This window comes from Megalobrama amblycephala, linkage group LG19, assembly GCF_018812025.1.
Source record: "Megalobrama amblycephala isolate DHTTF-2021 linkage group LG19, ASM1881202v1, whole genome shotgun sequence".
NCBI lineage: Eukaryota > Metazoa > Chordata > Actinopteri > Cypriniformes > Xenocyprididae > Megalobrama > Megalobrama amblycephala.
This window is the reverse complement of record NC_063062.1, coordinates 4,777,871-4,793,999: the sequence shown is the minus strand read 5'-3', so window position 1 is coordinate 4,793,999 and position 16,129 is coordinate 4,777,871. Positions and strand designations below refer to the sequence as shown.

Here is a 16,129-nt window from a genome sequence, read left to right as displayed (position 1 = left end):
TGTGTTTGACGGTAGTTTTTCCTCAAATGATACGGTGAAAAGCTTGTGAAGTGACTCTCAAAGCAGCTTTGGAGATAAAGTTTGTGTGTTCATGTCTTCATATATATCATGTGTGTAAGTTTGTGTATCAGACGAAACCACGTGTGTTTATTTCTGCTGTGTGATAGGTTGTTTGATTAATCCATATAGAGTAAAAATGTCCAGAGATATCATTATTGACGTTAATTTTATCACAATCTTGATATATCGTTTATTGCCCAGCCCTAGTGCCAATATATTACACTGCAAATTTGCTGGGGAAAGATTATTATTATGTAGTAGTTTTATGACTTTGCTGCACCATTTTCTTTAAAATTTTGTCCAAGTATGAATCTTTAAAATAATAGCAAAATATAAGACATGTCACTGACTTTATAGACTACTGCTTTTTGTTAGCGTACTTCATTTATTTAGTTAGTTGGTTTGGTTGCCATTTTCTTTTTGCAGCCAGATACACATAATGCTGCAGTTTAACCTTGCTGGAAGGATTCAGCTAATTGATTTCTTGCCATTGCACATGTTCTGCAATTCGTCATGACAACATATCATTCGGGTTTGCCGAAGGCTTGTGTGTGAGCATGCATTCGTGGTGAGGTGTGAAAGTCCTCACTCAGCGATGTGACCGCTGGGATAATATGGGAAATAATAACCCTGTCTCAGCTGTCACATCCAATCAGAGTGCAGAATCCAGCAAAGTGCTGAGGAGAAGCTTTCAAAGTCTTCTCTGCAGTCTGCACATATGTGTTTATGCACAGTATCTGGGAGATTTGACCACCTGCACCGGCAATCACTACCAAGTGTCTATTTTTACACTCCCTGCAGCTGATCCGCCATGAAGTGGAGATGAATGTTGTTCATGCAGTGCTCTGGTACTAGCCAGTCTGTTCGTGAAGAGTGTAGGAGGGCAGTACGCCTGCTTCTCCGCTCAGTAATTTGAATGTGCTGTCATTCAGAGGGTTAGATTTTCAGGTGATGTCTAGCACCTTTGGTGTTACATTAAAATTTGGGCCACCTGGAAATGTTTTAAAACACATTTTTGGTTAAATTAGCAGATATAATTGTATTGCACATAATATGGTGAATCATGGAAATTTCAGGGCAAAACTGATTATTTTGTGAAAAACTTCAATTTGGCATAATTGTGTAGTATATTATGGAAGCTTGAAATGGCATGAAATAAAAAAAGGTAATTGCAACTTTTTTTCTCGCAATTGCAAGTTCATATCTCACAGTTTGGACTTTTTTTTCTCAGAATTGCAAGATATAAACTCACAATTTTATGAAGTTATGAAGTCAGAATTGCGAGTTATAAAGTCAGAATTGTGAGTTATAAAGTCAGATTTGCGAGTTATAAAGTCCGAATTGCGAGTTTTAAAGTCAGAATTGCGAGATATAAAGTCAGAATTGCGAATTATAAAGTCAGAATTGCGAGATATAAAGTCAGAATTGCGAGATATAAAGTCAGAATTGCGAGTTATAAAGTCAGAATTGCGAGGTATAAAGTCAGAATTGCGAGATATAAAGTCAGAATTGCGAGATATAAAGTCAGAATTGCGAGTTATAAAGTCAGAATTGCGAGATATAAAGTCAGAATTGCGAGTTATAAAGTCAGAATTGCGAGGTATAAAGTCAGAATTGCGAGGTATAAAGTCAGAATTGCGAGTTTTAAAGTCAGAATTGCGAGTTTTAAAGTCAGAATTGCGAGTTATAAAGTCAGAATTGCGAGTTATAAAGTCAGAATTGCGAGTTATAAAGTCAGAATTGCGAGATATAAAGTCAGAATTGCGAGTTTTAAAGTCAGAATTGCGAGATATAAAGTCAGAATTGCGAGGTATAAAGTCAGAATTGCGAGTTTTAAAGTCAGAATTGCGAGTTTTAAAGTCAGAATTGCGAGTTATAAAGTCAGAATTGCGAGATATAAAGTCAGAATTGCGAGTTATAAAGTCAGAATTGCGAGGTATAAAGTCAGAATTGCGAGTTATAAAGTCAGAATTGCGAGATATAAAGTCCGAATTGCGAGATATAAAGTCAGAATTGCGAGTTATAAAGTCAGAATTGCGAGGTATAAAGTCAGAATTGCGAGTTATAAAGTCAGAATTGCGAGATATAAAGTCAGAATTGCGAGATATAAAGTCAGAATTGCGAGATATAAAGTCAGAATTGCGAGATATAAAGTCAGAATTGCGAGTTTTAAAGTCAGAATTGCGAGTTTTAAAGTCAGAATTGCGAGTTATAAAGTCAGAATTGCGAGATATAAAGTCAGAATTGCGAGTTATAAAGTCAGAATTGCGAGGTATAAAGTCAGAATTGCGAGTTATAAAGTCAGAATTGCGAGATATAAAGTCCGAATTGCGAGATATAAAGTCAGAATTGCGAGTTATAAAGTCAGAATTGCGAGGTATAAAGTCAGAATTGCGAGTTATAAAGTCAGAATTGCGAGATATAAAGTCCGAATTGCGAGTTATAAAGTCAGAATTGCGAGTTATAAAGTCAGAATTGCGAGTTATAAAGTCAGAATTGCGAATTATAAAGTCAGAATTGCGAATTATAAAGTCAGAATTGCGAGATATAAAGTCAGAATTGTGAGGTATAAAGTCAGAATTGCGAGTTATAAAGTCAGAATTGCGAGATATAAAGTCAGAATTGTGAGGTATAAAGTCAGAATTGCGAGATATAAAGTCAGAATTGCGAGATATAAAGTCAGAATTGCGAGTTATAAAGTCAGAATTGCGAGATATAAAGTCAGAATTGCGAGATATAAAGTCAGAATTGCGAGTTATAAAGTCAGAATTGCGAGATATAAAGTCAGAATTGCGAGTTATAAAGTCAGAATTGCGAGTTATAAAGTCAGAATTGCGAGTTATAAAGTCAGAATTGCGAGATATAAAGTCAGAATTGCGAGGTATAAAGTCAGAATTGCGAGTTATAAAGTCAGAATTGCGAGATATAAAGTCAGAATTGCGAGATATAAAGTCAGAATTGCGAGTTATAAAGTCAGAATTGCGAGTTATAAAGTCAGAATTGCGAGTTATAAAGTCAGAATTGCGAGTTATAAAGTCAGAATTGCGAGATATAAAGTCAGAATTGTGAGGTATAAAGTCAGAATTGCGCGTTATAAAGTCAGAATTGCGAGTTATAAAGTCAGAATTGCGAGATATAAAGTCAGAATTGCGAGATATAAAGTCAGAATTGCGAGATATAAAGTCAGAATTGCGAGATATAAAGTCAGAATTGCGAGTTATAAAGTCAGAATTGTGAGGTATAAAGTCAGAATTGCGAGTTATAAAGTCAGAATTGCGAGTTTGTGAGAAAAAGTTGCAATTACCTTTTTTAATTTTTTAATTTAGTGGCAGAAACAAGCTTGCATTGTAAATTATACAAACAAATGGCATTTGTGTTTTGTTAGATGGTTAGAAAGCTTAGAAAACAGCTTATATGTTTGTAAATTTTGTTGTGTGCAGTTGTAGTTTTGAGACGTACGTTTTTCTTCATAATTAGTGAAATAGAAGTTGTTGAAGCACAGCCATTTACTGTGCCTTCTAACATTTCCACCCATAAACAAAACTGCATGTTTCTGTAGTTTATAGCCTTGCTCAGGGACTGCCCTAGCGATGTCCACAGAACCAGTTTTATTGTTTAAAGTGAAGATTAAATGCAAGAGATCCTTCATAATCTGTGTACAAACATTGCTTAACCCAAATAATAGGCTTTAGGTTTCTTAAAGCAATTGCGGATCAGTGTTTCGCAATGGTTCAATAAAACTTTCAACAGAGCCTTTACAGGTGTACTGAGATGTCCTAGAGGTTGTTGCTATGATCAGATGCTTTTCTTATGCTGTTTTCTCATAATTGTTGTGTTATTGAGAGGAAAGCGCACAGCACATATTTACATATTCATTGAACTCCATTTTACCAAATATTTTTTACCAAGGAAAAAGAACTTTGCCGTGAGTATATTGAGGCCTTTAGGCCACGACGCCCCCACACTCTGTGTGTGTGTTCAAAAGTTTGGTATCAGCAAGACTTTTGATGTTTATTTCCTCATCTTCACCAAGGCCGCAAATATTTTATTACAAACACAGTTAAAAACTAATATAATAAAGTAATATTGTGAAATATTATTGCAATTTAAAATAATTGCTTTCTATTTTAATACACTGGTTCAAAATTTTGGGAGCGGTACAATATTTTTTTAAATCTTTTTTTTAAGAAATTCATACTTTTTAGCAAGGATGCATAAAATCAAAATCAAGTGACTGTAAATACATTTTAATTTTATAAAATATTTTTATTTCAAACAAATGCTGTTCTTTTGAATTTTCTATTCAGAAAAAAAAAGTGTTAGTTTTCACAAAAATATTAAGCAGCATAACCGTTTTCTATGGAGCGATTAAACTGACTATGTATCTACAGATTAGATATACATTTCTTTTTTAATGTAACATGAAAAAAGAATGTGAAATGCCAACTGAAACTGAAAAACATCATGAAATACAAAATGAAATACCCTGAAATAAAATTAAGCACAAAATCTAAAACAAATCATTATATCACAAAATAACCGAATGCATAATGAAATGTTAATAAAATGTTACGTTTTATGTTAATAAATAATAAAGACCTAATGAAAAAGTGATTACAAATAAATAAATAGGGGGTGAAATTTCTGTAACATCAAAAGTAGCCTGAGATACATCATGATATATGCCTATTTTTTTTTTTTTTTTTTTTTTTGATGACAGCAAAGATTGTTTTCATTTTGGAGTGAGTTTTTGGAGTGAATGCATGAGTGGGCAATTGCTAATCATTCACAGAAGGACAGGCTCTGTGCATCGGTGACATGGAAATGCTCACACATTTCCAATGAAGAGGGCAAGATTGCTCAAGATCATAGGATTGAACCAGTGTTCAGGTAGAGGCCTGCCTTTAATCCTGTTCTGGGGGTTTGCGTGACAATGAGGCAATAGATTACTAAGAAAAAAACCTGTAGAACTGTGTTAACTGAAGCCTTTGTTCGACGTAAACAAGCCCCGTTATTTTCAGTGAGTCAGAGGCCTAGAGAACTCGTTAAGCCACTGTTGTGATTGAATTCATATGCTTTATATTATGAATGTTTTCGCTAGGGTGGGGCTTTCTGGAAAAGTGTGTAGAAATGTTTAGACTCAAGCCTTGCGTAGGCTGTTCGAATCTCTTCTTTTTTCAGTTTGTGAGTTTACATAAACACCACCCTATATGGCCTCAGTGTCTCTGTCCACACATAGGGACAAAGAAACACTGTCCTCTGCATCACATCCTGTTAGTTAACTAGACTGACTCACCATGATGTGCAGAAAAAGCCCTCTTTGATTAGATGAATGACCCAATGGCCCAAAAGTCACTTACTTTGGCCTTTGCTTTATTGTGGGCACCATTGATCTTTGTCCACAGACTGAGAGGGTGAGAAAACCTTTTTTTTCCAGCACTGTCATTTCAAGAGAATTGCTTGGGGACTCACCAGTGGAAACCAATGATCCAGTTAAACGTTAGTTTCTGGGGAATTTTGAGAACATGAAAGCATGACGACTATGACCATGTGGATCTGTTGAACCAACACACACACACAGGTGATGAGAAAAATGTCCCCTCTTTTATCCTGCTTCAAACATTACTGTGGTGTCATATTCAAGTTGTTTCGGAGGATTTTACTAGTTTACTCAAGGCCAGACTTTTAGAGTTAGAATTAAAGGGTTAGTTTATCCAAAAATGAAAATTCTCCCTCATGTCATTCCAAACCCGTAACACTTTCATTCATCTTCGAAACACAAATGAAGATCTCTTTGAGAGATTTCAGTTTCTCCATTGACAGTCCACACAACTGATGCTTCCAAAATGTTCATAAAGAGATCGTAAAACTAATCCATATGAATCGAGTGGTTTAGTCCAAATTTTCTGAAGAGACAAGCGCTTTATTTGATTAAAAGATTTAATTTAGGCTTTTACTCACATATCAGCGAACATAAACAGAAGCTCAGCTGAACCTGCTTGACGCACGAGAACAAACCTCATTGGTTCAAACATGCTCGAGCTTCCGTTTACCAAATCTGATGTGTGCGTTGATGAATGTGAATAAATATGTGAAATATGATGAATATGTGAAAAAAGCCTAAATTAAATCTGTTCATCATATGAAGTGATCGAGTCTCTTAAGAAAATTTGAAGTTAGTTTGAAGTTGATTAGTTTTACAATCTCTTTATGACCTTTTCGAAGCATCAAAGTGGTAGTTTTCTCAGAAATCTCAGATTTCATCAAAAAGATCTTCATTTGTGTTCCAAAGATAAACAGAAGTCTTACGGGTTTGGATCGACATGAGGGTGGATAAGTAATGACAGAATTTTCATTTTTGGGTGAACTATCCCTTTAAGTTTGATGTAGGTGATGTCAAATGCAGGCTCTTGTTTGTCTTGCATCTGCATCTTGCAATTATGCATCTGTTAAACGGGTCACAGTTAGTGTGTGTTATGTGGTAGTGAAGTGGCCACATTGAGTGTGTGTTTTATAGTAAAGCAGAGACAATGAATTACTTTTGGTGGTATCACTTGTGTGGTAAAACCACTGAAATTATCTGTCTTAGGAGCCGTTTACACAACACCATTTTTGACTGTTCATTTACACAACAATGGTGTTTTGGGGGCTTAAAAATGCAAACTATTGAAAACGGGTTTCATAGTGCAAATATTTGAGAATGACGCCGTTATCGTCTCTGTGTAAACTACAAAAATGAAATTTCTACAAGATATATCAGTCTGGTCAGTCCGCCCTCCGTTGCGATTCGAGCCAAACCGTACCGTGCAATCAGATTCATTTATTTCAGTGACGCAAACAAAGTCCCTTCAATATCAACAAAGATTGCACACGGGAGACCCGAGAGTTTGTTCTATTCAGCCGTGAATTCAGTTTTAAATGACCAAAAACACTTTAATTATTTACTTTTCGCTGTTGACTCTCTTGTCGCTTTGCTAACGTCATATCCGCCCTTCTCTGATTGGTTTACTCCGCCTCCTGTTTGCTCGGATTTGCTCCGCCCTAGAAATCGAATTGATTCAATGGCCAACCAGACTCATCCGCTGGTACAGTGGTGAGGCTGGATTTTCCAGGCAACTTTCCCGATCCCTTCCCCCTCTCTCTCTCCCAATTCCCTTCCTGTCAACTAATTGTCCTATCTCAATAAAAAAAGGCAAAAATACCAAAAAATAAACCCAAAAAAATAAACAAAAACAAACAAAAAAAACAGTGACGTCGCCAACTACTGGCCTGACAGCAGAATACAGCGTTTTTAGTAGTTTTCTTAGATCCGTGTGAACGGGGATCGTTCGACGTCTGTACGCAAAAAACGCAAAGGAAAAACTTTTCCATTTTTAGTATATTGTTGTCATGTAAATGCACCCTCAATGCATTTACATCCAGTGGTCTAAAATGTGTTAATTTCATGGAAATCGATGAGTCGAATTTTTGAACCTTTTTGTTTTATGTAGGATATTATTCAATGCTCTGAAGCCTTTAGTCTAATAGTTTTAGTATAGCGACAAATTTGTTTACTGTCCGAAAAATATGTGAACGGGCCACAAATGCTTTGCGTTACGTCTTTGCCCCTATCGTTACTTCAGAGAACACACCATGTTTTTGAATGTTTGAAAGAAATGTGACAGCCAAGACGTTTGCAGTATATAGTGTGTATTGTGGGTAATATTCTGGTAATTCAAGTAACACATGCAAGTTGCAACAAATTCACATCTGGAGAAGAAAAAACAAAACAAAAAAATAAAGTAGAAAAGAAACAGCTTGCAGTGTGTAGATAAATGATAAACCCATTAAATTAAACATTTTAAATTTGATATGATAATCTTAATAATGTTAATACTACAAATGTTATGTTAATGTTACAAGAAAGTTTGTTCATGTGTTCTACCAAAACTAAACTGAGTCTAATAAAGATCTAAGTGTGAAGGTTGTTTTCCACTCCACTGATGAGGGCAACTCATTTAACACAAAAGCATTGAAGTAACCCAATACTGACATTAGCCCACTTGTTCATGACTAAGTGTTATTCTCTTAAAAAATGTCTTTGATGATGAAAGGAAGTTCCCTCAGACCCTTTTGATGAATCTGGGGGGGAAAGAAGCTCTGTGAAATCTAATCTGAGCTTGAACTTGGTTATTGGGTTTCACGTCTTGGTCTGTGGGCCATTGTCGCAAGTTTGCCCTCGTCATTCATGCACTTTGATTGTAATCTGACTTGACCTGATACCTTTTCTGGTAAACCAAGTGAAACGTGGCAGGAATGGCTTTGAATGTCAAATTCAAGTCTTCACACCTGTTGCATGCTTCTGAATAAAGGCAGTAAGGTATGAGAACATCAAATAGGATCCAGTATTTTAGTTTAAAAACAGCCTGGTCTGTATTTACTGTAGAGATACAGTGTAAATGTAACTGTGATCCGGCAGGGTCACACACCTGAAGACTGAGATGGCGAAGTTTGTGTCAGGCCTTAAAGGCAGAGTAAATCATTGTGTGGGCATGTCAGTGTAAATTCTCAACTTAATGCTTGATGTGGTGTCATCAAGGCATAATACTTTACTCATCTTGTTTTTTCCCCCTTTCTCAAGAAACCCGATTGATATCGATATGCAGATATGATGTCTAAACTTACACAGAAATGGATCTGTTTTATATACTATAATATTGGGACATTGGTAACACTTAATTATTACAATATGATTCATTATGTTAATACGGTTTACAACACTGTTTATAGCATTCATTAATCTTCAATAATGTTAATGTCTATACAATGCATTCAAAAGTTTGGAGTTGGTAAGATTTTGATTAATGTTTTAGTCTCTTATGCTCACATTTATGCTCTGCATTTATTTGATCCAAAATACAGTAATATTTGTCAAATATTACATATAAATTGCCTTTTTCTATTTTAATGTTTTACTTTTAAAATGTCATTTATTATTGTGATGGTGAAGCTGAATTTTCAGCATCATTACTCCAGTCTTCAGTGTCACATGATCCTTCAGAAATCATTCTATGATGCTGATTTGCTGCTCAGTTATTATTGGTGCTCAGTTATTAATAATGGTTCTCATTATTATCAACAGTTGTGATGCTTAATGTGCTTGTAGACATTTTTTAGGACACAAATTCAACAGAGCATTTATTTGAAATCTTTTGTAACATACTGTCACTTCATTAATGTACCATTATTGAAATTAAAAAAAATAATTATATGTACTATCACAGTTTCCACAAAAATATTAAGCACCAAAAACAACATTTTTCAACATTGATGATAATCAGAAATGTTTCTTGAGCAGCAAATCAGCATATTAGAATGATTTCTGAAGGATCATGTGACACTGAAGACTAGATTAATGATGCTGACAATTCAGCAATATCTAAAATATATTAAAATAAAAAAGTTATTTTAAATTGCAATTAATATTTCACAATATTCCAGTTGCTTTTTATTAATTTAAAAACGTAATTATTCCAAACATTTAACTGGTGGTGTTTATATAATTTTATAGCATTATTAAGATAAAACTTTATCTGACTTGTTCCTTGTACTTGTCCGTACCTGTGCTTTCCCTTACTCATTCTACCTCATCTCCTTGATCTGAGTGTCCCTTTCCCCTTGTCCCTTTACTGAGTCATCACCCCATTGTCTTCAATTCATTATCAAATCAGTATTGGGTTCATATAAGTCCTTGTCTCTGTGCCCCTGAGAGTGGCTGGATGAAATTAGTGGTGCTGCAGTTACATAAATCTGCTGATTCACCTCCCTTTGTAGTATTATCTTCCATTTTTGGCCTTCTCCTCACCCCTCAGTCATCTGCCTTAAACATGGAGTGATCCTGTTGTGTAGACCTTATGGAAGAGTTCACTTTTTGCTCTTTCATGAGGGTAACCATGTGTTTTTAAACGGACTGCCTCTTGAAAACATTGCCGTTGACTCATATAGGGTGGGGAACAGGGAACAGGGAGAGACTCTCTCATCCAGATGGGTTTGGCTGGTTCCTCTGTGCTCACATGTTGTTGTACAATAGCAGCAGCTCCACACACCCAGCACTCTGGGACCTGCTCCTCTATCCCCCGGAGGAACCCTTTTGCACATCTGTATGCCCGCAGTGTCATTACGGCACGCAGTATTGCCAGCTGCAATAACAGGTTGTAATATAAATATAGTTTGGATGCACATGTGATGTACCACATGCTTTCTTAAATAAAAAATTCCACTGAATGCTTAGGTGGCTGCAAGTGCAAATCTATTTATTTTGTTCTTTTTGAATGAAAGGTTAGGATTTTGTCTTATTGTTTTGTGTTTTGGTTATTTTGTTTGTTTTTATGCTTTGTTTTGTGTTTAGTTTAGTTTTCATTTTATTTAGTTGTTTGTTTATTTAATGTTTTGTTTAGTTTTGTTTAATTTGTTGTTTTGTTTAGTTTTGATGTTTTGTATTTTGTTTTCATTTTATGTAGTTTTTTGTTTATTTAATGTTGGGTTTTTTTGTCTTTTTTTTTTAGATTGTTTTAAATTGTTTATGTTATTTTGTTCTGTTTAGTTTTTCTTTTTTCTTTTTTCTTTTGTTTTTTGTTTTGTTTAGTTTTGTTTAATTTGTTGTTTTGTTTAGTTTTTGTCATTTTGTTTATATTTTACTATTATATATTTTACTGTATTATATTTTATTTTGTGTTTTGTTATTTTGTTCTGTTTTGTTTAGTTTAGTTTAGTTAGTTTTTTAAATTTATTTTATTTTTGTTTTTATTGGTTTGTTTTTTTTTTGTTTATTTGTTGTTTTGTTTTGTTTATTTGTTGTTTTGTGTTTCGGTTTTTAGTTTTGTTTAGTTTTTTGATGTATTATTTTGTTTAGTTTTTTGTGTTTTGTTTTGTGGATGTTATCTATGAAGTCCTTTTATGCTTCAGAATTAAATATAGTAATTATGAGAGTTTAAAATAAGAAATAAAGTTGCATTTGTGAAAATTAATGTTGCTGTGTGCGTAGCAATGTCACATTACGAGAAGTAAAGTCGCAATTACCACAAATACTTTACAGTTAATTTTTTTTTTTTTTCTTCTTAGATGAAAATGGGCTTCTACTCTTATGCAGAACGAACTCTATGGCATTCATGATTTCTTTAAAAAAAATGAATGCTGTGGTTGTATATGTGCTCTGCTTGTTTGAGCATCCCCAACCAGCCCAACACAGCAACATTAACTCAACTAAAGATGTTTGGAGTTTTACGTGTATTTTTGACTATTTGTTTGTCTGACCAATGGCAGACAGGGGAGTGTTTGGGAAATCTGTTTGAAAAACAGATTATTTTTTTACTGTTCTGTTTTAGTGACACTATTGGAGTGGAAATGGAATTCTTCAGCTTCAAGATGGTGATTTCTAAAGAGGCAAAGCAGATTTGCTGCTGGATTTAGAGCACAAGAGGTATTTGGATTTGTTCATTGAAAGCAGCCGTGCATGGATGTGGAACCTGTGTGATGGCAGTGCTGGACCCATAGGGTGGGTATAGCATGAAGATGCCTAAAACAAAGCAAATAAAAAAAGGATTTTCTCCAAAAATCAACAGTGCAAATCTTCCAGTGAAAGTCTTTATCCCTAATCCAAGCAAGTTAAGTCCTGTCCTTTGAAAACAAATCTGTGCAGATATCTTCTTGACGAGTGATCACAGTAAACATTGAATTATGGCTTGGAAGAAGACCTAATAACGTGATGGTTGTCTATTAAAGTCAACATGAATGTTCATTATACATTTTACTTTCATAATGTGACATTGCCAAGTGAAATAGGATATTCAGTGACAGTTATGAATGCAAGATTTGAATGTAAGTGAATAGCATTTATCCTTTAGCCCACTCAGCTTAAATGATGTTAGTGGGAAAAGAAAAGTCATTTCAGAGATTTCTTTGAAAGGCATATTTTTACATTTATCGTATTTTGGATTGTGACTCCAAGTTCATGATCATATAACAGCTCAGTTGTGACACATCTCTGGATGTTTCTGTCAAAGGCTGTTCATCCAGTCACCCTGAGCCTAAGTCCTCTGCAGCTGTTGTTTCACACCTCTGATGTGTCTCGGTGCCATCACATTTTATGTCAGGAGCAGAGACATGACTTTTTTTGACGTAAAGGGCTCTGAGGTCTATGTTTTGTTTGAAATGAAAAGATTGCCTGCATTTTACCTGAGGGCTTTTAACATGTACTTTGTGTCTGCTTTGCTGCTTGCATCCTATTATATTATATTATATTATATTATATTATATTATATTATATTATATTGAGCGGGATTGTTTATATGTTTTATTTATGTTTAGTAAATAAAACATAAAAATTGTTTCATTTATTGTTTTAGTTTATTTTCTTCATGTAAAATGACTGCAGTGCACACATAAAAAAGACAAAGAAAAAGCATTTTGACAGGCACAAAATAATATCCAGGACTATTGAACACTTGGGGCTTTAGTGCAATAGACCACAATATGTGTAAATCTCATTTTGTTGTTCTCCTTTGTATGAACTGTTTTATCTGTGTTGTTTTTTTGTAGTCCATTCACAGATGTTCCTCCTATAAAACAATGTCTGTTGTTGTCTGCCTACACAATGTTATTGTTCTAGGATGGCTCCTCTAATGAGCTTTGTCTTCCCCTTGCTAACCTACAAACCTCCTTCCAGCCTTTTCATTAGACTGATTTGTTACAGTCCCAAATGAAGTAGACTGTATTTTGTAACCGCAGAAAGAGGTCATTGCATTTTTTTATGGGATTGTTTTTCAAAAAGTGAAAGACAAGGTAGGATGCAGGACAATGCCTGTCACAGTGGTTTATATGAGAAACCGCCGTATTATTTACCCTCTAAATGAACCGGCGAACTGTCTGAACCTGAGAGTTAGCTTCAGTGTACATCAGAATAGAGAGTGTTTCAAATAATATGGGCATATTACATGTGCAGTATGTACCCACATTGAGGTTTTGGGCAAATAAATAGCATATACTATTTACTTCTGCTATCAACCATTGTGGTTTTATTTATTGCTCTCTACATCAGACACATAGCGGTAACTGATATGATTAGCCTTTTACCTGACTGTGTTATCAATGTTACACAAACCTGTTTGCCATCTCAGAATCAGACAGCTGCCTTCTGTCAGCATCCTTAGAAACTCTTTGAACAACTTAGTGGAATAAGGCATATAGTTCATCATAACATCGTAATATACATAATATACATAATTCACCTGCTATATTGCTATATGTACCCGATTTTTCATATCAACAGAAAAATATACCGGGATAACCTGGCTTCTCTTGAAACTCCCCTGCTTCGCAGCATAGTTAATGATATGCTAAAGTCTGGTGACGTAGAAAACAAGTGTGATTTCAAACTGCATTTTTGAGACTGTCTTTGGTAAACTGCAGTTTTAAAGACAAAATACTCAGCAATGGTGTTGACTTATGAATTTGCACATGGTTTGTCTTAAAAACACCACATAGACCTATAAACAACATTAAAAACTTGATTTTCACCACAGGGGGTCTTTAAAGTCCAAAATTAGGTTCGGAAAGTTCTACAACCTCCATAAAACTGTATGATAATCTATTTGCAAGATCATATCGTGTTACATTTTTCCAGGTGCACGCATAGCTCGGCTACTGATTACTTTCTGACACAAGGAATCTTGGAGCAGGCTCACGCCAGCAGACGCTGAGGGATTACAACTGCTGTCACAGTGCCATGCTGTCCACACTGTGATGCCTGGAATGTGAGCAGTTGTCCCGGATCCTTTTGTCTTATAAGGGGGTCCATGTGGCACGGAGCAGGCAAGACATCACTCTAATTTTCGTTGATTTTCCTACTGGGCTATGTTTAGAGGTTCAGAGAGAACGACGCGGGGAGGCCTGTAACGCCTGCAATCTCCAGTCAGTGTATTATTAGGTCTTGGCACAAGCTCTGTCACCAAATCAAAGACGAGTGCCATGGTTTTTAGCGTCTGGTTGCCAAGCAAACCTCAGAAAGAGAGTTGCAGATCTTTGGAAATGACTCTCTAATGGAGTCTTGCCCAGTTAATGAATGCAGAGTTCAAAACAAGTGCATGTATTTTTATTTGGTTAATTGTCCAAAAAATGAAACACTAATTTTTTTCCTAATCTGTTTTTGTTTTTTTGGTGGTTGATTAAAGGAGTGAAGGAGCTATCAGTAATGATTCTGGTTCCTTGATGATTCCATTAATGATTCTTAGTAATCTTATTTGGAATTGAGAGAGAGAGAGAGAGAAAAAAAAAAAACAATTACGCTGCCAGATGCGATTTTGTTTGAGTATTTGTTTGTTTGTTCAGGTATCAGATCACTCTTTTTGCACTGTGGGTTTTTGATTCACTGAAAAGAACCAGCTCATTAGAGTCATTCGTTCGGGACTTAGACTACACTATTGGTGCTGTCTATTTTTGATAAACTAAAAAGAACCGACTCATTCAAGTCATTTGTTTGGGAAGCAGACAATAATTCTAATTGGCAATTCTTTTCTATTCTGATTTTTTCAGTGCCTGATTAAAGGAGTGGTTGTGCTCTTGGTAATGATTCTGGTTCTTTGATGGTTCCATTAATGATTCTTTTAGCAGTTTTATTTGGAATAATATATATATATATATATATATATATATATATATATACAGTACAGTCCAAAGGTTTGGAACCACTAAGATTTTTAATGTTTTTAACAGAAGTTTCGTCTGCTCACCAAGGCTACATTTATTTAATTAAAAATACAGTAAAAAACAGTAATATTGTGAAATATTATTACAATTTAAAATAACTGTTTTCTATTTGAATATATTTCACAAAGTGATTTATTCCTGTGATGGCAAAGCTGAATTTTCAGCATCATTACTCCAGTCTTCAGTGTCACATGATCCTTCAGAAATCATTCTAATATGCTGATCTGCTGCTCAAGAAACATTTAATGTGTACAATTGTACAAAATATTTGTGTACAATATTTTTTTTCAGGATTATTTGATGAATAGAAAGTTCAAAAGAACAGTGTTTATCTGAAACCTAATCTTTTGTAACATTATAAATGTCTTTACTGCCACTTTTGATTGATTTAATGCATCCTTGCTGAATAAAAGTATTCATTTCTTTAATTTCTTTTCAAAAAAATAAAAATAAAAATTCTTACTGACCCCAAACTTTTGAACGGTAGTGTATAATGCTACAGAAGCTTTGTATTTCAGATAAATGCTGTTCTTTTGAACTTTCTATTCATCAAGGAATCCTGAAAAAAAAAGTACACAACTGTTTTCAACATTGAAAATAATCATAAATGTTTATTGAGCAGCAAATCAGCACATTAGAATGATTTCTGAAGGATCATGTGACACTGAAGACTGGAGTAACGATGCTGAAAATTCAGCTTTGCATCACAGGAATAAATTACTTTGTCAAATATATTTAAATAGTACACAGTTATTTTAAATTGTAATAATATTTCACAATATTACTGTTTTTTACTGTATTTTTAATTAAATAAATGTAGCCTTGGTGAGCAGACGAAACTTCTTTTAAAAACATTAAAAATCTTAGTGGTTCCAAACTTTTGGACTGTACTGTATATATATATATAAATCAAATCTGCTCCCAGATGATGAGATTTTGTTCAGGTATTTGTTCATTTGTTTGGGTATTGGATCACTCTGTTTGCACTGTGGGTTTTTGATTCGCTGAAAAGAACTGGCTCATTAGAGTCATTCATTCGGACTGAGACTACATTATTGGTGCTGTCTGTTTTTGATCCACTAAAAAGAACTGAACTGAGTCATTCGTTCAGGAACCAGACAACACTGTTTGAGCATTGTGTTTTGGAGTCACTAAAAATAACTGACTCATTCGAGTCATTTGTTCGGGAACCAGACAGTAATTCTAATTGCCATTTTTTTTGTTCTATTCTTTTTTTTTTTTTTTTTTTTTTTTTTTTTCCAGTGCCTGATTAAAAGAGTGATGGAGGTGTCAGTAATGATTCTGGTTCCTTGATGGTTCCATTAAT

General features: G+C 34.7%; 1 long non-coding RNA gene across 1 annotated transcript in view; it reads left to right on the top strand.

The window, feature by feature from the left end:
- The window catches only part of LOC125254833, a 28,741-nt gene extending 15,735 nt beyond the window's left edge, over positions 1–13,006 (top strand). The window contains exon 5 of the long non-coding RNA XR_007181759.1: positions 11,424–13,006. This is a non-coding gene — a long non-coding RNA (uncharacterized LOC125254833). The remainder of the gene's footprint in view (positions 1–11,423) is intronic.
- Positions 13,007–16,129: the final 3,123 nt, after the last annotated feature.